Source organism: Podarcis cretensis (genome assembly GCF_951804945.1).
Source record: "Podarcis cretensis genome assembly, chromosome: 14".
NCBI classification, from domain to species: domain Eukaryota; kingdom Metazoa; phylum Chordata; class Lepidosauria; order Squamata; family Lacertidae; genus Podarcis; species Podarcis cretensis.
The window spans coordinates 17,580,551-17,603,518 of NC_137183.1; positions in this window are offsets into that span (position 1 = coordinate 17,580,551).

Consider the following 22,968-nt stretch of genomic DNA (forward strand, 5'->3'; position numbering starts at 1 on the left):
TCAAGAGTTTTATTTTTCTGACATTTAAAGTTCTACATAATAAAGGTAAAACTTAAGTAATGGTGCTACTTCATGTTTTTTTAAGTATTTCTATATAAATAAAATATTACAGAAAAGCATCTGGTGTTGTGGTTAGATTTTGGTGGTTGTTTTATTGCATTCTTTTATGGTGGGGAGAAGGCAATGTCTCTTTGATCTGAGGTTACTGCTTCGGAAAGTCTTTATCAGGGATGTTCCGCACATTGCCTGGGGGAAAACCTGAGTTTGCCACCAAGTCTAAGTTTGGCAAGGAGCCCTAGTGAATCCTCACTCTCAGACAAGTCCCCTTTGGTTTTCTTTTTTTAAAATGAAGTGTTTCAGAAGAAGCTTTGAGTGTAATCCTTAGAATGCAACAAACTTGCATTTGCAACCTTGCAAATAAGTGTATCCTAACCTTGCAAATAAGTGTATCGTGGCCCCAGTTCCTTCCCATATTAACTTCCATTCTTTCTGTGTGTGCAGACTGCAGGCCTGACGCCGCTTGTGACATCATTTGACCCATCAGGCTGAAAACGGAGGGGTTGCCAAGCCCGTGGCAGAGCACAATGTATGACTGGTGGGCTGAGTTTTTGCCTGGAGGGTCATAACAGGGGATGGTAGGTCACATTCATTTCAAGAGTAGCTTTTGGGACCTAATGAAATGAGTTTTCAGCTTTGGGGGGAATGTCCCAGAGTAGCTAGGATTCCTGTTCCCCCTTTCCTATGTTTTGATAAAGTTTTTTTTTTGAAGTTTGCATCTTGAGTTTGCTGCAGTTAAGGCTGCTTTGATCTCAAAGACCTGTTGTGTGTACCATATGAAAGGTAAAGGGACCCCTGACCATTAGGACCCGTCGTGGCTGACTCTGGGGTTGCGGCGCTCATCTCGCTTTATTGGCTGAGGGAGCCGGCGTACAGCTGTCATGTAGCCATCTTGACTTAAGCCGCTTCTGGCGAACCAAAGCAGCACACAGAAACGCCGTTTACCTTCCCGCCGGAGTGGTACCTATTTATCTACTTGCACTTTGACGTGCTTTCGAACTGCTAGGTTGGCAGAAGCAGGGACCTAGCAATGGGAGCTCACCCCGTCGTGGGGATTCGAACTGCCGACCTTCTGATCAGCAAGTTCTAGGCTCTGTGGCTTAACCCACAGTGCCACCTGCGTCCCATATGAAATGTACCTGTATCATAACAAAACTCCTCAATGTGTACTCTTGTTGCAATCCAGGTATCACACTTGCATGTGCTGGTGTGTTAGTCATGGTCAGCACAGCTGGATCAGAAAACCACAAGTCCAGCCTGATCTTTTAAGGTTAGCTTTGTTATCCCTGATCCGGCCAATTGCCTATTTAGCAGTAGAAGAGGGAGCTGGCAGAAGTTCCATATCTCCTTTGAACAGGCGGTCAGCATTGACAGCCCCAGTGATGCAAGCCTTTGGAGCAGGCATAGGCAAACTCCGGTCCTCCAGATGTTTGGTACCACAATTCCCATCATCCCTGACCACTGGTCCTGCTAGCTAGGGATGATGGGAATTGTAGTTCCAAACATCTGGAGGGCCGGAGTTTGTCTATGCCTGCTTTGGAGCTATAAGTGAAGTACTGTATGTATGGCAGCCTTCCTGACTGAGTGCTCTTCACATCTCTGGACTTGCAACTCCCTGACTATTGGTTATGCTGGCCAAAGCTGATGGGAGCTGCAGTCCAGCATCCCCTGAAGGCCACTAGGTTGGGCCACAGCTGGAGAAGAACCTTTATCTGAAACACAGATGGGCAAGACTTTGTGACTCTTCAGAAGTTGTTGAGCTACATCTGTGGTCTGACCATGTCAGCTGGAGCTGATGGGACTTGGGGAGTCTGACAATGCTTTGAGGGCTAAAACCTCCCCATTCATAGATTTATAATTGGATTTATCTGCAAGCTATCAGAGTAGATCAGGTCTGTGAGCAGGATTTGAACTATGAGTGGCGGAAGGAATCTGGAGATTACAGGATTTTTACGTTATAAGAGTGAGACGATAGGGTGCAGCAAGGAGGGGATAAATTAAAAAACACAATGGAAAACAGGGTGGGAAGTCTGCAAAACAAAAGAAAAAATTATTATGTATTGGAGTGTACATGTGAAATTTTTGACAATTTAATAAAATGTAACCAGGCACCTTCTGTGCCAACTTTTAAATGCCTACTGAAAACTTTTCTATGTGGGCATTTCAGAGTACATCCCCCTACTGTGGGGTTCTGATGTTATTTTTTAATTCTTTTGCTTTTGGCTTGCTTTTAACTTTTTATGCTTTTCTATTGTAAACTGCTATGATGTATTTATGATACAGCAGTATTTTATAAATGAATAAGTAGACAAACAACCCTGTGAGGTAAGTCAGGCTGAGAGGCAGCGATTGGATCAAGGTCACCCAGTGAACTTCATGGTTGAGTGGGGGTTTGAATCCTTGTCTCCCAGACTAACCTCTACATGACACTAGATGGGCCATTGTTATGTTCCAGCAGGTTGTTTCTATTTTATTACATGGCACAGCTCATTACAACTGCTACATCAGGCAGAAAGATAATTAAGTGGTCCACTCAGACCCTCAGCAATTTTCAAGTAGCCTATATTGGAGAACATTTGGGGGTAGATCATTCAGATTCCTTTTGGCTTGTAGGCCTAGTTGTGATAGCAGATGAGGTGGCAAAGCTATTCCTAGACTGTACTATAGTCTGTTCATAGGCTATACAGTGGACATGTGATCCATGCAGGAGGCAAGTTCGCAACCCGCAGTGCAGTGTCTGCGCACGCACGGGTCACGATTTGGCGCTTCTGTGCATGCACAAAGTGCGATTTAGTACTTCTGTGCATGTGTGAGCGCCGAAACCCAGAAATAACCTGTTCCGCTATTTCTGGGTTTGGTGCGGTGCGCAACCCGAAAATGTACAACTGGAAGCGTCTGTAACCCGAGGTATGACTGTACTACAGTGGTACCTCGGGTTAAGTACTTAATTCGTTCCGGAGGTCCGTTCTTAACCTGAAACTGATCTTAACCTGAAGCACCACTTTAGCTAATGGGGCCTCCTGCTGCTGCCGCGCCGCTGGAGCACGATTTTTGTTCTCATCCTGAAGCAAAGTTCTTAACCCAAGGTACTATTTCTGGGTTAGCAGAGTCTGTAATCTGAAGCGTATGTAACCCGAGGTACCACTGTATACTATACTATTTTAGATTGCAGTGCGGAGGGGCAGTTTCACATAATTGAATGTCCCCTGCCCTTGCATTTTTAAATAACCCAACTCTGATTAAAAAGTGATGTTAGGGAGAGGAGGGCTTCTAGACCATCCTCCTCCCTGAGGTACTAGATTTCTGTGTGCAGGGAAACTTCCCTTTGGGGAAGGATTCAGTCATGCAATTTCCTTCCGCCATTAGCTGTCCTCAATTTGCAAAGGAAAAAAGGGTGCTGCTTGAAAATATCCCAGAAAACCAACATCGCAGCATTGCTTATGCTTTTATTTAACCTCACGATGGTGTGTTTTTCCTTCTTGCAGCAGAATGTCAACATTCTGGTGCCTGTGACTTTCTGCTTGTCAAGGCAAATAATTTTGTTACGCAGCATGTTGTGGGTGCAGGGGTCTCGCTCTTAAAGGGTGGCAGTTCTAGAGCACCCCGGCTCCTCTGTAGCAGGAGTCCTCAGAGAAGACACGCTGCATTTTGCCTGGGATCGTCCCGCTCTGACACTGAGAAGCAGTCTTAAGCCCAACTACTGCAACCACGACCCTCATAAACCATGTGGATGTGCACAGGTGTGACCTCATTCAGCAGGGTGCATAGACATGTGTGCATGTATGCATTGCTGCCTGATACTGAATCACATTATTGGTGGAATTGAATGAAACAGTAATAATAATAATAATAATAATAATAATAATAATAATAAAATAATGGAGACTGTATGATGCAGGAGTGCACACCCAGGCCTTGAAACAACATGTGCCATTAACAACAACTTGTTCCTTGCCGTGCACTGAAGCCACTTTTGGCTTGTGTGGTTTAATCTGAGTGGTAGGTTGCAATGTGCTTATTAGGTAGGTGAGTCTTTGGAGAATGGTTTGGGGCTGGCCTTGGGATAGATGCTGGGCTTTTAATAGTTCTGATGGCTCTCTTGATGGTTCTGGTGGGTTTTGGAAGCCAGGCAAGTATCTCTTTGGCTATGGCAGATTACTCAAGAGCTGTGCCCCCGCAGGACTGTCCCTCACAAAAGCAGCCCAATTGCTTGGGTTTGCTTTGGGTTCTCTATTTTTCCGTCTAGGCCAGTGGGATTTCTTCCTGCTTTCAGCAAGCATTTGCTTCCCTCAGCTCTTGTTATTTTGATGTGAGAAACGCGTATTTGATCAAACGTCCGGTGAGATCATTGCCGCTAGTGTATATTTGTAGTTCAGGAGGGAGTATACACCGGGCATTGTGCAAAAAGTAGAATAAAATAGCACTAGGTAAGGTAAAGGTACCCCTGCCCGTACGGGCCAGTCGTGTCCGACTCTAGGGTTGTGCGTCCATCTCACTTAAGAGGCTGGGGGCCAGCGCTGTCCGGAGACACTTCCGGGTCACGTGGCCAGCGTGACGAAGCTGCTCTGGCAAGCCAGCACCAGCACAGCACATGGAAACGCCGTTTACTTTCCCACTATAAAGCGGTACTTATTTATCTACTTGCACTTAGGGGTGCTTTCGAATTGCTAGGTGGGCAGGAGCTGGGACCGAAAGATGGGAGCTCACCCCGCCGCGGGGATTCGAACCGCTGACCATGCGATCGGCAAGCCCTAGGCAATGAGGTTTTACCCACAGCGCCACCCGCGTCCCAAAAATAGCACTATAACCCCATTAAAGACCTTTGAATCAATTTCATTGCATGGGTTTTTGGTCAATTTAATCTATTGGGTTTGAATTTGCACGTGCATAAAAACATTTTTCCTGAAGAAAAGAAGCATGCTTCCTTTTGTTTCAAAGAGGTAAGTATGTATATGTGCATCAGTTAGGCATCTCACTGCACATAACCTCCCTCAAATAATCCAGGGAACTATAGTTTGCTAAGGGTGTTGGGGCTTTGTCAGGTTAAACTACAGTTCCCAGGATCCTCCAGGGCAGGCATGGCCAAACTTGGCCAAACTTGGCCCTTCAGATGTTTTGGGACTACAACTCCTATCATCCCTAGCTAACAGGACAAGTGGTCAGGGATGATGGGAATTGTAGTCCCAAAACAGCTGGAGGGACAAGTTTGGCCATGCCTGCTCTAGGGGAAGCCATTTGCTTTAAATATGCTTTAAATGTATGTTGCATATTAAGTCTTGGGCCATTTCCAGACAAGCTGTTGACTGGATAATTTATCCCAATTTGTTTTGTGCAAAATTTGTGGGCCAGTTAGACAATACCCGCTTTCTATTGAGCATCCATTCTGATTTGATTGCAGGGGGGGTTAGATAATTTTGCATCATGCAAATGTTATCCCACATTTTCTGGTGTATTTTCCCATTGCTTTCTTTGTTGCAGAATGTCAGATTTTGAGCGGTGGAGTGGAGAAGTGGCTTTTTGTGCAAGAGCTCCAAGGTCCACTTTAAATTACACAACTGAATTTGTTCGGATGCAATAACCAAATAAGTATATATCCACACATAGCATATATATGTATATAAATAATATTATACATGATCAATACACTTAGTAAGTTATTGAACATATATTATAAAAATATATGTTGACTTGAACTTGTAATAAATGTAATAAATATTGACCATCATTCTAGAGATCTGCTATGCTGCTCATTTCTCTCTTTCCTTATGTATGTGACTTTCAAATATGTTGTTATAGTCAATCTAGTCTGTTGCTGGTGGCCCTGTCTTCCCCCGCCCTGCAGACTTTGTTGTTGTTTAGTTGTTTAGTCGTGTCCGACTCTTCGTGGCCCCATGGACCAGAGCACGCCAGGCACTCCTGTCTTTCACTGCCTCCCGCAGTTTGGTCAAACTCATGCTGGTAGCTTCGAGAACACTGTCCAGCCATCTCGTCCTCTGTCGTCCCCTTCTCCTTGTGCCCTCCATCTTTCCCAACATCAGGGTCTTTTCCAGGGAGTCTTCTCTTCTCATGAGGTGGCCAAAGTATTGGAGCCTCAGCTTCACGATCTGTCCTTCCAGTAAGCACTCAGGGCTGATTTCCTTCAGAATGGATAGGTTTGAACTTCTTGCAGTCCATGGGACTCTCAAGAGTCCTCCAGCACCATAATTCAAAAGCATCAATTATTCGGCAATCAGCCTTCTTTATGGTCCAGCTCTCGCTTCCATACATCACTACTGGGAAAACCATAGCTTTAACAATACGAGCAGCAACACACAATTTACCTGCAGCTAATAAATTTAAAACAATTTCTAAGTCAGCCTCTAGCAGTCTTGGAGGCTGACTTAGAAATTGTTTTAAATAACCTTTCAAATATTCAGAAATTGTATTTTAGACCAGTTTAACAATAAATAGCCACTCTTTTATAACAACAGATTTCCTATAGCATGCCAAGAAATTTGGGCCACATGCATTTAAAGCACTACAATACCACTTAATTCTTTAGCTTCCCCTAAGTAATTTTGGGGAGCTGGAGTTCACTAAGGGTGCTGAGAGTTAGGAGACTGCTTTTCCCGTCACAGAGTTACAGTACCCATAATGGCAGGGGTGCCAACTTGAATAAAATATTTGGGGGGGGGGCAGGTAAGCCCTGTCCCACATAATCAGTCACGTGATGTAGTTCACAGACACCATTTGAATGACAATGCCCATCTACTTTTGAGAGGCCTGGTCTCTTCAAATATTTTATTGGGAGTGTCTGTGTGAAGCCCCCTCTACCCCTAGGAGTTGACTCCTATGCATAGTGGTTTAACATCAGTCCACAGAAGGAGAATAGGGGTCTCCTAACAATTCTCAGCACTCTTAACAAACTACAGCTCCCAGAATTCTTTGGGGGAAGGCATGACTGCTTGGCATCATAGTACTTTCAAAGTATGGTGTGAATGTGGCCTTGGATTATGGGGCAACTCCCCAAAAACATGCAAAAAAACAGTTTGCTTGGCGGGTCAATCTGAGCAACTTTTTGTGAATCACCAACATGTTTTACGTAGTCCTGTAGAAGAGTTTGGATTTGATATCCTGCTTTATCACTACCCGAAGGAGTTTCAAAGCGGCTACCATTCTCCTTTCCCTTCCTCCCCCACAACACACACTCTGTGAGGTGAGTGGGGCTGAGAGACTTCAGAGAAGTGTGACTGGCCCAAGGTCACCCAGCAGTTGCATGTGGAGGAGTGGGGAAGCGAACCCGGTTCCCCAGATTACGAATCTACCGCTCTTAACCACTACACCACACTGGCTCTTAGTCGGCAGCTGGACAGGCAGAAAGGAAGCAGCAGAAGCTTTCTCTGTCGGTTTATATCTGAGTGAGAAAAGCCCCACTCGCTATATCTTTACATGTGAGGCTGATATTACAGGCAAAGAAACAGGGCTGGGGGGGGGGGGGACTGACAACTCTAGTGACCATGGATACATTTTAAAATGTTTGTTTTAAAATGAGCTTTTCCAGGTAATGGAGCAACTGGCCACAATCCAGCTCAGAATCACACTTAAGCCTGTTGGTTTCAATAGGCTTAAGTGTACCAAATGATGATGAATTGTGACCACGGACTCTGAATGATTTCTTTCTGTTCTCCTTTGCAAGGATGCTGTAAATAGCTCCACGCTGAGCAGCCTTAAATCAGGCACAGGGTTGCCAACATTTAAACCATGCCTTTTAAATGCATACCCTCCAGCTCTTCTCTTATGAAAACAGGGATTTCCCATTCCATAATGATCATTTTACTATCTATACCCCATACATCTTATTGGGTTGCCCCAAGCCACTATGGGCACCTTCCAACATATATAAAAACATAATAAAACATTAAACTTGGGGGGGGGGCAAACTTCCCTGTACAGGATTGCCTTCAGATGGCTCGGGGGGGGGGGGGTTGGATAACTCCATACCCTCCAACATTTCTCCAATGGAAATAGGGACATCCTAAGGAAAAGCAGGACATTCTGGGATCAAATCAGAAACTGGGACGGCTTTTCTAAATCAGGGATGTCCCTGGAAAATAGGGACACTTAGAGGGTCTATAAATGTAGCAACAGCAGGATGATCCTCATGAAAGTTGTGGTGCACTGTGCTTTTTGTGTCATAAAAAGGTAAAAGGACCCCTGACCCTTAGGTCCAGTCGTGGCTGACTCTGGGGTTGCGGTGCTCATCTCACTTTATTGGCCAAGGGAACCTGTGTACAGCTTCCGGGTCATGTGGCCAGCATGACTAAGCCGCTTCTGGTGAACCAGAGCAGCGCACGGAAATGCCATTTACCTTCCCACCGGAGCGGTACTCATTTATCTACTTGCACTTTTGACGTGCTTTCGAACTGCTAGGTTGGTATACAGTGGTACCTCGGGTTAAGAACTTAATTCGTTCTGGAGGTCCGTTCTTAACCTGAAACTGTTCTTAACCTGAAGCACCACTTTAACTAATGGGGCCTCCCGCTGCCGCTGTGCCGCCGGAACACAATTTCTGTTCTCATCCTGAAGCAAAGTTCTTAACCCGAGGTACTATTTCTGGGTTAGCGGAGTCTGTAACCTGAAGCATCTGTAACCTGAAGCGTATGTAGCCCGAGGTACCACTGTATAGGGAAGTGTGTTGGTTTTTTATAAAATTGTTTAATGTTTTGTCATATTTTTATTTACAGTGGTACCTTGGTTCTCAAACTTAATCCATTCCGGGAGTCCATTCGACTCCCAAAACCATTCAAAAAAACCATGGCATGGCTTCTGATTGGAAGACAGGTTGGAGGGTATGGTAGGATGTCCTGATTTTCATAGGAGGGTATGGAATTATGTGACCGCTGGGCCAAGGAGATAACTAACTATATAACCTTTGGAAGACATCTGAAGGCAACTCTGTATAGGGAAGTTTTAAAAAGTTTTAAATATTTTATTATGTTTTTGTATAATCTGGAAGGCGCACAAAGTGGCTGGGCCAACTCACTCAGGTGGGCAGGGTACAATTTATTATTATTATTATGGAATAAGATGTCCCTATTTCCATCGGAGAAATGTCGAAGGATCAGCACTCTGCTCCGAGGGCCTATTACTCTGGGATCACAGGAAACTCTGCTCCCTTCCAGAGACCAAGGGAACAAGAGCCTGCAATTGCTGTTCCAATAAGAACATTCACAAGGAGAGATCAGCCTGGCCTGAACTGGATGTCAATGCTTAATAACTTCCCCACTGTGCTTGGGTCTAAAAGAAGCCTCCTTGTTCCACTGTGTCCTTCGATGCCCCTTTATTTGCATGTCTTGTCTGGGCAGGAGCTATAGCCCAGTGGTAGAGAATCTGCTTTGCATGTTCAAGGTCCCAGGTTCAATCCCAGCCAACTCCAGGTAGGTCTGTGAAAAGACTCCCCTCTGAAACACCGGGAAGTCACTGCCAGCCAGTGTAGACCAAAGTGAACTAGATGGCCCCAGTGGTCTGGCTCAGCCTAAGGCAGCCTCTTAAATTTGGTTTGTAAACCAGATTCCTAGTCTCTCCCCCCCCCTCCAGATATGAGACCCTCTGCGAGACCCTGATTGTCTGATAAGTGAGTTCAGGGGCACCATCTAGGGGGGACTGAGGGCCCAAGGGCTTCCGAAATTTTCAAGGAGAGGGCCAGACACCCTCAAAATTCTGCAGCAACCATGCGCCGTGCTGATGTCAGTGGCGCAAACCGCATGGTGACATGCCAGCATTTCACACAGTGTGCGTGAGTGACACCAGGACATTGCGCATCTTGGGCACATGTGTGCATGTCGCACGGCACCCTCAATTGCAAAGGGCAAACTGGCAAGTGAGTGAGATAAAAATATTGTATGTATGTATGTATGTATGTATGTAAATAACATGCATACTTCTCGGTTGGTTGGTTGGTTGGTTGGTTGATTCTTTCTTTCATGCTGCTGTCCCTGCCACTGTTTAAAAGAGAGAATCTGAATGGTTCAGCATTGTTTGAAGACTTGTGGTGTAAATGACTTACTGAAGATACACACATTTATTATTACAGTGGTACCTCGTGTTAAGTTCTTAATTCATTCTGTTATGTACTGAAGTTCTCACCCTGGGCCAGCAGGAAGATACTGTAGGTAGTTATGCAAATAAGGGATCAAAAGTGACGTTCAGTGATTGGATAGTTTTAGAAAATTGTTACAGTGACATTGTACTGGAGCTCTGTATAAGCAGGCTGACTGAACTCTTCAGTTCAGTTCTGTTCTGGCCTGTGAATAAACAAGAGCTGTTTGAAGAATCGCTGTGTCATCTGATATGTTCACCCACAACTTAACACATTCCGGAGGTCCATTCTTAATCTGAAACTGTTCTTAACCTGAGGTACCGCTTTAGCTAATGGGGCCTCCCACTGCTGCCACGCGGTCAGAGCACAATTTCTATTCTCATCCTGAAGCAAAGTTCTTAACCCGAGGTAATATTTCTGGGTTAGCGGAATCTGTAATCTGAAGCGTCTGTAACCCGAGGTACCACAGTATTTGATATGTGCGTGTTTGTGCAGACCTAGAAAAATACCTCTACTTGTTCAATGCCAGAAGCTATTTTTTGGATGCCAGTTTGAAATGTATAGGTTATCAGATCTGAACAGGGCAGAATTAAACATATATATTCTACAAAGAGCAGCATTGTATAAAAAAAAGGGGGGGAGACACTTGGGGTTTTCCTGTTCTGTACAGTTCTCTTGCCCCAAAAATTGGCACTGCCTCTTTAAGGATTTTTAAAATGATGATGATAATGCAAATAGCAATTAAAACCTGCACAGTATAAAGTGCACATAAAAAAATAAAAGCAGAGAAAGAGAAATTAGTATTGCGTTCCTGGGGCTTTAAAGAATGGTACTCTTGAAAGCACTCCACAAATGTTAATTAGTATTATTATTATTATAAGTGGGACCTGCAAGAAAAGGTTGCAGCATGAGGTGGCAGCGTGGAGTCTTTCAGTTCCCTATTCTAGTCATCCAGTTCTGCCCTCCTGCATGATCCACCATTCCTCCTCCCATTTGGTTTGCCTTTACCCTGTTTGTACATCTGAAAACTTTGAGGTTTTCCCTAAGCCAGCTGATATCTCCTGCTGGTATTGTGGGTGCTGCTGTTTTGGCTGCATAAGCACAGCACTCACCCTTGAGCATCAGATATAGAGTGAATGAATTTCCCAGCCTCCCTTTCTCTGCTGTTTCTTCCCTGCATCTCTATAACATCCAAATTCTCCTAGTTTTATGGTTCCACCCAGGTTACATGCAGTTAAAGCAATGATGCAGACATTTTGCACCATAGCACAACTGCAATTTCAAAAGACGTTCTTCTTGCCAAGGTACATGTTTTCTCCTTCCACTTCTCGGCTATAAGCTTTTGTTGTTGTCATTAACATTCACAACTCTTTTAGGCAAGACTCTGTTTCCCTGATTTTGCACAAATGTTGCATTATGTGGCAATTTGTCTCCTGAAACGTTCTGCAGTGGTACCTCGGGTTACATACGCTTCAGGTTACAGACTCCGCTAACCCAGAAATATTACCTCGGGTTAAGAACTTTGCTTCAGGATGAGAACAGAAATCATGCAGCGGTGGCACAGCAGCAGCAGAAGGCCCCATTAGCTAAAGTGGTGCTTCAGGTTAAGAACAGTTTCAGGTTAAGAACAGACTTCCAGAACAAATTAAGTTCTTAACCCGAGGTACCACTGTAGTCTGGTTTTGAAAATGTTGACACCTTGCTTGAAACCCTGAAGAGCTGCTGTCAAAAAATGTGGAAAGAGATGAGGAATCTCAAGTCTGGGGGACAAATACAGTATGGCCCACCAGGTTCTCTTTCTGGCCCTCAGGGCTCTCTCCAGGCACCTATGTTCTGGATCCCGAAAACAGAAAAAAACTGGTAAACATTCAGGGTGGTATTCAACCAACTTTCACTCAGCAAAGAACCACTGGAATTCATTAACATGACTAAACTAGGTTGATTAAGTTCAGTGAGTCAGACCACACCTGTAATACTGTGTCCAATTCTGTGTACCACAATTTAAGAAGCATGTTGACAAGCTGGAACATGTGCAGAGGAGGGCGACAAAGATGATCAGGGGTCTGGAAACCAAACTTTATGAGGAACGGTTGAAGGAGCTGGGTATGTTTAGCCTGGAAAAGAGGAGACCGTGAGGAGATAAGACAGCCATCTTCAAATATCTCAAGGCCTGTCACTTGGAAGAGGGAACAAGCTTGTTTTCTCCTGCTCTGGAGGGTAGAATTCGAACCAATGGCTTCAGGTGACAAGAAAGGAGATTCTCACTAAACATCAGAAGAAACATTCGGACATTGAGAGCTGTTTGACAGTGGAATGGTTTACTTCAGGAGGTTGCGGGCTCTCCTTCCTTGGAGGTTTTTAAGGAGAGGTTGGATGGCCATCTGATGCTTTAGCTGAGATTCCTACATTTCAGTGGGGTTGACTAGATGACCGTTGGGGTCCCTTCTAACTCTACAATTCTATGATTCTATGAATACTAGCCTTAGCATAGGCGCCAACTCTTAGGGACCAAGCCACTTTGGACCCCCATTTTGTGTTTGAAGGGGCTGGGCCCCCCCATTGTTCAGAGAGCCGAGGAGGGTGAACGCGGAGCCAGGCGTGGTCTGGCTTCAGTGGTTGGTGGCTCCTCCTGCCACATGCCAAGGGCAGCTTCCTCCATCTTCCCCTTGCGTGACAGGGGGAAGGGGACGACAGGGGCCTCCAGCTGCTAGGACTGCACTGCCTCTACATTCTGCCCCACCTTGCAGCACCTCATGATGTTCCTCGTGAGGAACCTCATGATGTTCCTCGTGAGGAACACCCTCCCACCAGATGTCAAAGAGAACAACAACTACAGAGTACCTCAGCATTTACCCTCATTGACTTCCGTGTGGTAGGAATGAATCTGTCAGTTGTGGTTTGTCATTTTTCTGATCTTGATTTGCCCCAGTCGCGCATCAGTTTTAGATAGTATACATACACACATGAAGGTGAAATCTGAAACATTTTGTGATAAGAATTAACAATGCAGTGGTACCTCAGGTTACATACGCTTCAGGTTACAGACTCCGCTAACCCGGAAATAGTACCTTGGGTTAAGAACTTTGCTTCAGGATGAGAACAGAAATTGTGCTCCAGCAGTGCGGCAGCAGTGGGAGGCCCCATTAGCTAAAGTGGTACCTCAGGTTAAGAACAGTTTCAAGTTAAGAACGGACCTCCGGAATGAATTAAGTACGTAAGAAGAAGTACCACTGTACCAGACTTCTAGAAGACATCTGAAGGCAGCCCTGTTTAGGCAAGCTTTTAATGTTTGATGCATTACTGTATTTTAATATTTTGCTGGAAGCCACCCAGAGTTGTTGTTGTGTGCATGACGTCAGGATGCTAGGCTGGGTCCCCGCAATCTTTTCCAGAAATTGGCTCCTCTGACCTTAGTCTGAATGCTTGTCTAATGCCCATGTACCAGCTTTTTTGTTTGGTTCCTTAATGGCTAAATGTCTTAAATTAAACACTTAATGGCTAAAAAGTCAAGCTGTGCCAAGCCGCTTCCTTTACGACTTGAGGGCCGGAGGCCAAACATGGCTCTCCAGGCATCTCAACCTGGACTTCAGGCCACACCCTTCACTGCCTCTGCCCCACACCACCCCCTGGCTGCTTTTGCATAACTGAATGTGTCCCTGAACTGTAAAAATGCTTCTTGCTTGCCTGAATGGGGAGGGTTGTTCATAGGAACTTCTGACTTTTGAATCAACGGAAGGTACCAAAATCAGAGTCACTGCTGTCGCTCCACTTTCTACTGCCTCTGCAGTCCTGGCATGAACCCATTGCAAACATTTCTGGTTCTCTTTGTTGTTATATTGATTACAGGACAGGGCTAGCCTTACTTCTGTGGTCTGTGCTCTGGTAACCTCTGGACTGGATTACTGCAGTGCACTGCACGTGGGGCTGCCTTTGAAGATGCTTCAGAAACTGCAGAACTCTGCAGCCAGATTGCTAACTTGGGCATGCCAGCTAAAAACAAAATGGAATGGGTGGGTGGGTGGGTGGCATTCTGTACACGGGAATTGCTGGGTGCTGTTTGGGGTTGTGGCATTTTGTGCGGAACGATCCCGTTCTTCTACGACTTCTCTCTTTCCTGGCGAAAGCAAGGAATGAATATGAAAAAGGAACTCCTCAATGGCTCGGAAGGCTGTAATAAGCTCGTTTCGTTTCGGAGTAAAATGTAATAGCTAATTACATTTTAATTAACTCTCTTCTAGCAACAGCTGTTATAAAGCAGTCTTTTCAAGCTACATTTATTTTTAGTATGTTTTAAAGAACCCATCTATATCTGCATCTATCTAGCATTGCTTCCCCTGCCCCAGTGCTGCTTTGCAGTAGGATCAAAAGCAAGTCATGCAACCTCCATGCAGCTACTGGTAATTGCTTCTAGGAAAGATTGGAAAGGCTGCTAGGTTCCCGATCCAGCCAGGAACATAGGGAGAAACTTATTGCATGAACTGGTTCCCCGCATCACAGCTGTAAACATGTGTGTGCTCGTGGTGGTCCATGAATGACTGCGATGCATGCAAATGGGATAATTTCTCCCTATGCAAATGGGAGGTGTAGGAGGTGATCGAGGTTGAAACCACAGGAGGTAGCTCAGGTTAAAGACTTTCTTACTCCCCACAACCCCAGAGACCTGAAATGGATGGAGCGGGCCCCCCCTCAACCACTGGCAGTCTTTAGGCTGTTAAATTTCAGCGGCACCCTGTGCAAAGCTCAAATTCAGTGTGAGGGCACACTATTTATTATTTTTATTTTTATTACTACTTCCTTTCTTCTTTTTTGAAATTTTGCAACCCTAAGATTTTTCGTCCATGGCAACCACCCCGTGGCCTCACCCACACTGTGTGCCACAGGGCTGGCCACTTTGAGAACAGACTGCTGGACTAGAAAGGGCACTAGTCTGATCCGACAAGACAACAACAAGAATCTGCCGACAGCATACAAATCAGTCTGGCTAACATGATCCAAATACACACACACACACACTGCTCAAACACACAAACAAATCTCACTACAGTGGTAAAGGTAAAGGGACCCCTGACTTAGCATGACTAAGCCGCTTCTGGCAAACCAGAGCAGCGCATGGAAACGCCATTTACCTTCCCGCCAGAGCGGTACCTATTGATCTACCTGCACTTTTGACATGCTTTCGAACTGCTAGGTTGGCAGGAGCAGGGACCGAGCAACGGGAGCTCACTCCGTCATGGGGATTTGAACCACCAACCTTCTGATCGGCAAGTCCTAGGCTCTGTGGTTTAACCCACAGCGCCACCCGCGTCCCCACCTACAGTGGTACCTCGGGTTAAGAACTTAATTCGTCCCGGAGGTCCGTTCTTAACCTGAAACTGTTCTTAACCTGAAGCACCACTTTAGCTAATGGTGCTGCTGCCGCGCTGCTGCCGCAGAATTTCTGTTCTCATCTTGAAGCAAAGTTCTTAACCCTAGGTACTATTTCTGGGTTAGCGGAGTCTGTAACCTGAAGTGTCTGTAACCTGAAGCGTATGTAACACGAGGTACCACTGTACAGCCAACCAAAAACAACCAATCACACCCTGGGCCACCCCCAACCTCTCTCACCGCCGAAGAAATTCAACAAGCAAATGGTATGAGAACCCACACAAGTGACACTGACACAACCCCCCCACGAAGTAGAAGAATAGAGGCATTGCCACCTGACCCCACCCCACTGACCATACCCCCTCCCCCTCTTTACCCCTCTTTTCTTCCTAACCTAACACTGCATGTAACACGAATGTCTCACATCAACTGATCTGTAGAAAACTCAACTTGAAAAAATGCACATATTTTTATAACTAAGAAACCTTATGATCTTTTGAGAAAAGCTGTGTCTGCAAGAAATTCCCCACTCTGTGCCTTGGAGTCCCAGGTGGGGCCCTATCCTCCTTTGCAACCAGTCAACCTTTTTGTCCATCTGATTGTTGTTCTCTCCTTTTTTTAAAAAAAGAAAAGAATGAAAGCTGGACCGGATGGAAGGTGGCGTGTTATGAGACACAGCAGAGCGGGCTGTCATTTTTAGCCCAGCAACAACCTCTTTTGGCTGCTACAGGGACAGGGGAGCAGGGCCCATCAATAAACATGCCACAGCAAGATGGGCAATGATTGAAACAGCATGCAGCCCATTGATTTGCGAGGCTCTTGGAGGCATGCGTAATAGGTCGCTATTTCTTCTCTGGAGCAGCTGATTGAATTGCATCAAGCTGAATTCCAGGAGCTGAGCAGGGACTGTATTAGGAGAAATACTAATCGCTGCGGGATTGTTTTACAGATGTCAATAATGCAGGCCGTATACCAGCACCTGACATGCATGGGAACTACTCAACTTTCTACAGAGGTCCAAATCACACCGGCTGATTTGAAAGAAAATATTTCTCCCCATCTCCTCCTTTCTGTATCTGCAGGAACCCTGGGTAGGAGACCAAAAGCTAAAGGGGAACAGGGAGATTGCATCTTTAACTGCTGGCAAATGCAAGGTGTTGGAAGGAGTGTGCTGACTAGGGATGGGAAAGAAAGGATATTGGGCTGCAATTTTTCAGGGGTGAGAAATCAGTTTTTCTGCCTGAGGGCCGCCTTCCCTCATGTGCAGCCTTCTGAGGGCCACACGTCAGTGGTGATGGCGCCAGATGTAAAAGCAGGGAGAGGAAAGGATATGATTCGCTTTTTTTCTTCAATTTTTTTTACTGATTTTCCAAATTTAGAAGAGACATAAACAACAAAAAAAGAAAAACATTACAATATTAAAGAAAAAACAAAAAGACAAACATTTATCCTAACTGTTACAATCCCACTTTTGTTGCCATTGTTGGATGACTCCCTCAAATCCCCCTAGCTGAGTTTCTGTAAGACTCATTGTAGCAGTTTTCCAATACTATTATCAAATAAACTTAACTTGGTCAATTAACATCTTTCTTTCTTTTCATATTAACTTCTGTCCATAGTATTATGCAATTTAACATATTTAACTCCTAGGCCAATCTGGTACTTACAAGTAATTCTACTTATATTATCTTAGCATATTTAACTAAATAATCCTTAAATTTCTTCCATTCATCTTGGTACTCCTCCTCTTTCTGGTCGCGGATTCTTCCGGTCAGGTCAGCCAGCTCCCAAAACTCCATCATCTTCATCTGCCATTCCTCCACTGCTGGTATTTCTTGAACTTCCAATTTTTGGCTAACAGAATTCTAGCTGCAGTCATGGCATACAAAAACAACGTAAGATCTCTCTCGGGCAATTCCAAACCTGTTATTCCAAGTAGAAAGGCTTCTGGTGTTTTTTTAAATAAAAGTATATTTCAACATATTTTTTAACTCATTATAAATCTTTTCCCAGAAGTCTTTCACCTTGGGACACACCCACCACATATGAAAAAAGGTAGTAGACATAAGCAGTGGCGTAGCGTTGATTGCCGGTGTCCGGGGCCTGCATGTGTGTGCATGCCAAGTGGAGGGGAAGCATGTGTGCGCTGGATGGGGGGGGCACCAACCCAGCCCTCGCCGTTGATGCCTCCAGAGCAACCCCACCCCCATCGGAGCAAAGGTGGGATGCGCTGAGCAGCCGGCACAATGTGGTTTTTGGTGGAGAGAGGGGAGCACCAGGCTGTGCTGCGCTGCGAATGCCTTCCAAAATTGTGTGCCAAGGGCCACAGCCCTGCTATTCCCCTAGACATAAAGGTAAAGGTAAAGGTACCCCTGCCCGTATGGGCCAGTCTTGACAGACTCTGGGGTTGTGCGCCCATCTCACTTAAGAGGCCAGGGGCCAGCGCTGTCCGGAGACACTTCCGGGTCACGTGGCCAGCGTGACATCGCTGCTCTGGCGAGCCAGAGCCGCACACGGAAACGCCGTTTACCTTCCCGCTGGTAAGCGGTCCCTATTTATCTACTTGCACCCGGAGGTGCTTTCGAACTGCTAGGTTGGCAGGCGCTGGGACCGAGCAGCGGGAGCGCACCCCGCCGCAGGGATTCGAACCGCCGACCTTTCGATCGGCAAGCCCTAGGCACTGAGGCTTTAACCCACAGCGCCCCTAGACATAAGAACATACAAAGAGCCCTGCTGGATCAGCCTCAAGGCCCATCTAGAACAGCATCCTGTTCTCACAATTTCTGCTCATTTCCTGCCCAGAGGTGGATGGGGTTTGTGACACTGTGCAGGCTTACCTGGCCAGGTGCCACCCACCTTGCTACAGGGTGGCTGTTGCCCCACCACCTTCTTGGCAGGACAATGGGCTGCCAGCTGGGTGTGGGGCAAGGGCCAGGAAAAAGGCTGATGCCCTTTGGCCCAGACTCACTTGGTTTCCTTCCAGATCAGGGGTAGGCAACCTAAGGCCCGTGGGCCAGATGCGGCCCTATCGCCTTCTCAATCCGGCCCTCGGATGGTCTGGGAATCAGTGTGTTTTTACATGAGTAGAATGTGTCTTTTTATTTAAAACACATCTTTGGGTTATTTGTGGGGCCTGCCTGGTGTTTCTACATGAGTAGAATGTGTCCTTTTATTTAAAATGCACCTCTGGGTTATTTGTGGGCCATAGGAATTCATTCATATATTTTTTTCCCCAAAATATAGTCTGGCCCACCACATGGTCTGAAGGACGGCGGACCGGCACATGGCTGAAAAAGGTTGCTGACCCCTGTTTCAGATTCACCCACCCAACCCACTTGGTTTCCTTCCAGATTCACCCACCCAACCCTCCCTAAAATATAACATGGTCTTCTTTTGAAGGCTAACCTCTTGCTTTCTAGGTCAGCGGGCGCTGCTATGGTCATAAGATGGCTGCTGTACAGTGGTACCTTGGGTTATGAACTTAATTCATTCTGGAGGTCCATTCTTAACCTGAAACTGTTCTTAATCTGAGGTACCACTTTAGCTAAAGGGGCCTCTCGCTACCGCCAAACAATTTCTGTTCTCATCCTGAAGCAAAGTTCTTAACCTGAGGTACTATTTTTGGGTTAGCGGAGTCTGTAACCTGAAGCGTCTGTAACCCGAGGTACCACTGTATTCAGAACCAGGAAGGAATTTCCCCTGCATTGGCAGGTTTTGCCTTCGCCGTAGCAATTCGCCACAACTTTGCTGGTTTTTAGGCCTTGGTCGGTATCCTATAGTCTATCTTCGAGATGAGGGGTGACATCTTCATGCACTCCCACATGGCGGCATTGCAGGGCCCGTTAAAGGGTGGATTGTGGGAGTCACTGGCCCTAGAGCAGCGGCAAATAGGTCAAACTCCTTTGGTGAAGTGGGAGGACATGCTGTGTAAGTTCATGCTTTATAGTCTCCTCCCACTGCACTTGACTGCCCTGCGCATCCTCAGCCCCTGTTGGGTTGAGCGGGATACCAGCCAAGGCCTAAGCCAAGGTTTCTACACCTGAAATTCAATAAAGTTGTGGCCTAATTTAAACCCATACATTGTAGTCATGTCTCATTTCTGGGGGGGGGGGGTAGGCTCCGGTGACAGGGTTTAGCGTGTGGGCTCGCAATAGCCAGTCAGATGCTCATGGGAAACCCACGTGCAAGGCATGAGTGCAGCCACAACCTTCCTACATGTTGTTTCCAAGAAGCTGACATTCAGAGGCATGTTGCCTTCAACAGTAAAGGTAAGGTAAAGGTAAAGGGACCCCTGACCATTAGGTCCAGTCGTGACCGACTCTGGGGTTGCGGCGCTCATCTCGCTTTACTGGCCGAGGGAGCCGGCGTACAGCTTCCGGGTCATGTGCCCAGCATGACTAAGCCACTTCTGGCGAACCAGAGCAGCGCACAGAAACACTGTTTACCTTCCTGCCAGAGCGGTGCCTATTTATCTACTTGCACTTTGACGTGCTTTCGAACTGCTAGGTTGGCAGGAGCAGGGACCCAGCAACCGGAGCTCACCCTGTCATGGGGATTCGAACTGCCGACCTTCTGATCGGCAAGCCCTAGCTAGGCTCTGTGGTTTAACCCACAGCACCACCCGCGTCCCTAACAGTAAAGGTAGAACATAGCTATTGTGGCTACTAGCTACTGATGGATTCATCCATATATAGCATTGCCCTGGAAATGAAAGAAGAAGAAGAAGAAGAAGAAGAAGAAGAAGAAGAAGAAGAAGAAGAAGAAGAAGAGTGCAGTTAGGGATTGATACCTGAGATACATATATATTTCATAGTAAAATAATAATAATAATAATAATAATAATAATAATAATGATGATGATGCATTTTTCATTTGCAATTCCGCAAGCAAGATATTGTATATTCCCCCCTTCTTTTTTTAAAGATGTCCTTTGATTGACACCTGAAAACTATAGCAGCAGCCTGACATGAAAGTGGTGAAAACAATTTGTCTTAATAGCTTTTTAGAATAAAAGGAGGGACAGGGTGGGGAAGGAGCATGTTTTCTGGGGGCTGGAGGCGTTCACTGAGAGAAAAGGCAGGAGTCACAAATACAACTTAATGGCATATATAATTCTCAGAAAGGGCTCCACGAAGTAATAGTGACTTTAGCATTCATACCAAATTAGATTTAAGAGCTACATTTGGTTCTAATATAGAATCAAAAGGGCCGCCCGCTTCCTGTTTCAATCCACTTATTTCGAACTAAATGGAGTTCAAACGCAATGCCACGGTATAGTTGACATTTATCTTAATTGGAAACAACTGAGAAGCATTATTAGCGATGTGCAAACTTTGAGGCATCGGTACATTTTTTTAAAAAAATAAAAATAAAAATAAAAATAAACAACTCTGCCTTCTCCAAAGTGCTGGATAAGAGGAAGGTTGTCACTCCTGAGTTTTCTGCAAGATGAAGTGCCCTGTTTCTTACTTCTAAACAAGAGATAAAGCCACACCGTAAGGCATAAACTTGCACGACCGCTATTGTGAGTCAGTCCTCATCACCTGGGACTTGATTCATGTTACGATGGGTAAATCTATCCATTTTGGCTTCTCTCAGTCCCCACCCCCCCAATTTCCCCAGTATTAAGTCCTGTTCTCCACATTTGATGATTTGATGATTATTGTTGTTATTATTACCATTGATTTATTGATTGCCTTGTAAGTCACTGTCTCATGCTGATTTTAAAATGCAGTTTAAAATGCAAACACATCAAATGCATTTTAAACAAGAGCAAATCCCTAACAAATGGGCATTTGTGGTAAAGACCCTTTTAGGCAGCTGGAAAAGCCTGTTGAAACAAAAATGTCTTCAGCTGTTTCCAGAAAGCGTGGATAGCAGACACCTGCCACATCTCTACAGGAATGCTGTTCCACAGAAGAGGGGCTGCTACATGGAAAGCCCTGCGCTGACTTACTGAAGAGCAGGCTTCTAAGATCTTTGGAGCTTGTAGGAGATGGCAGTGGCCTACAGGAAATACTGGGGATAAATGTGGTCTCTCAGGTTGTGATTTTTTTATATAAAATAGTCCTCATCATAGGAGCCAACTCCTAAGGGCTGAAGTCCCTTCACCACCACCCCAATAAAATGTTTGAGGGAGCCAGACCCCCTCCAAAGTCGATGGGCATTGCCAGGGCTATTTTCTAGAAAAAGAGGTGCCAGAACTCACCTGAGCACCTCCCTTTTTCTCTTATAATGGCAATGGTGCATAGCTGTCAACTTTTCCCTTTTCTTGCGAGGAATCCTATTCGGAATAAGGGAATTTCCCTTTAAAAAAGGGAAAACGTTAACAACTGTGCAATGGTGCCCACCTGAAGGTGCCAGAATGGAGTTGCAGCCAGTTCCAGCTGAAAAAGGGCCCTGGGCCCTGCCATTTAAACGGTGTGCCCGTGTCAGGTCATGTGATCGATTATGTGAGGCGGGGCTTACCTGCCCCCCTAATATTTTGTTCAGGTTGGCACCCCTGGTCCTCATGAAATTTAATCAGCATCTTAGTGCAAATTTCCCATAATATACACATTTTTGTACACAGCTTTGACTAGCACACACATTTCTGCAAAGGAAAATGATGAGTGTAGCTCTCCTCCAAGAATATATATAACAGTCATACCTCGGGTTGAATATGCTTCATGTTGAGCGCGTTCGACTTGCACTCCGCGGCAACCCGGAAGTAACGGAGCGCGTTACTTCCGGGTTTCGCCACTCGCGTATGCGCAGACGCTCAAAATGACGTCACGTGCATGTGCAGAAGCGGCAAAAAGCGACATGCGTGTGTGCAGACGTGTCGTTGCTAGTTACGTTTGCTTCTGGATGCGAATGGGGCTCCGGAACGGATCCTGTTCGCATCCAGAGATACCACTGTATTTATTTATTTATATCTATCTATCTATCTATCTATCTATCTATCTATCTATTTATCTATCTACAGTGGTGCCTCGCAAGACGAAAAGAATCAGTTGCGTGTTGAGGTCCCCAATCCACCCCCCCAAAATAACTCACAACGGACACGTAATTTTTGTTTAAGATTTTTTGGCATGATTTTGGCCACAACTTTATTAAAATACAAACTGTGAGTGGTTGTTTAGGCATTGGTTAAGACTATCTGTCCCCCCGCCTGGGGACAGAACTGACTTCCGGGCACCACCGAAAGACAGTGCGGGGGAAAGCAAGTCGGGGAAGAATTGGAGCTGAGACACAGACCCTCAACTCTCACCCGCCTGCTCCCCGAAGGCTTGCCGGCCCTAGTCCCATTCCAGGGATTGGACGAAAAGATGGCAAGCCCCAGGATTCCTTTAACGGAATTCCCTTTCCGCAGCAACCATGGAGGGGCAGGCCCAGCCTATCCTGAACCCCTCCATGGAGGGGTAGGCCCAGCCTATCCTAACCCCTCCTCCACCAGATTTATAACCAATGCCTAACCACAACCTTAC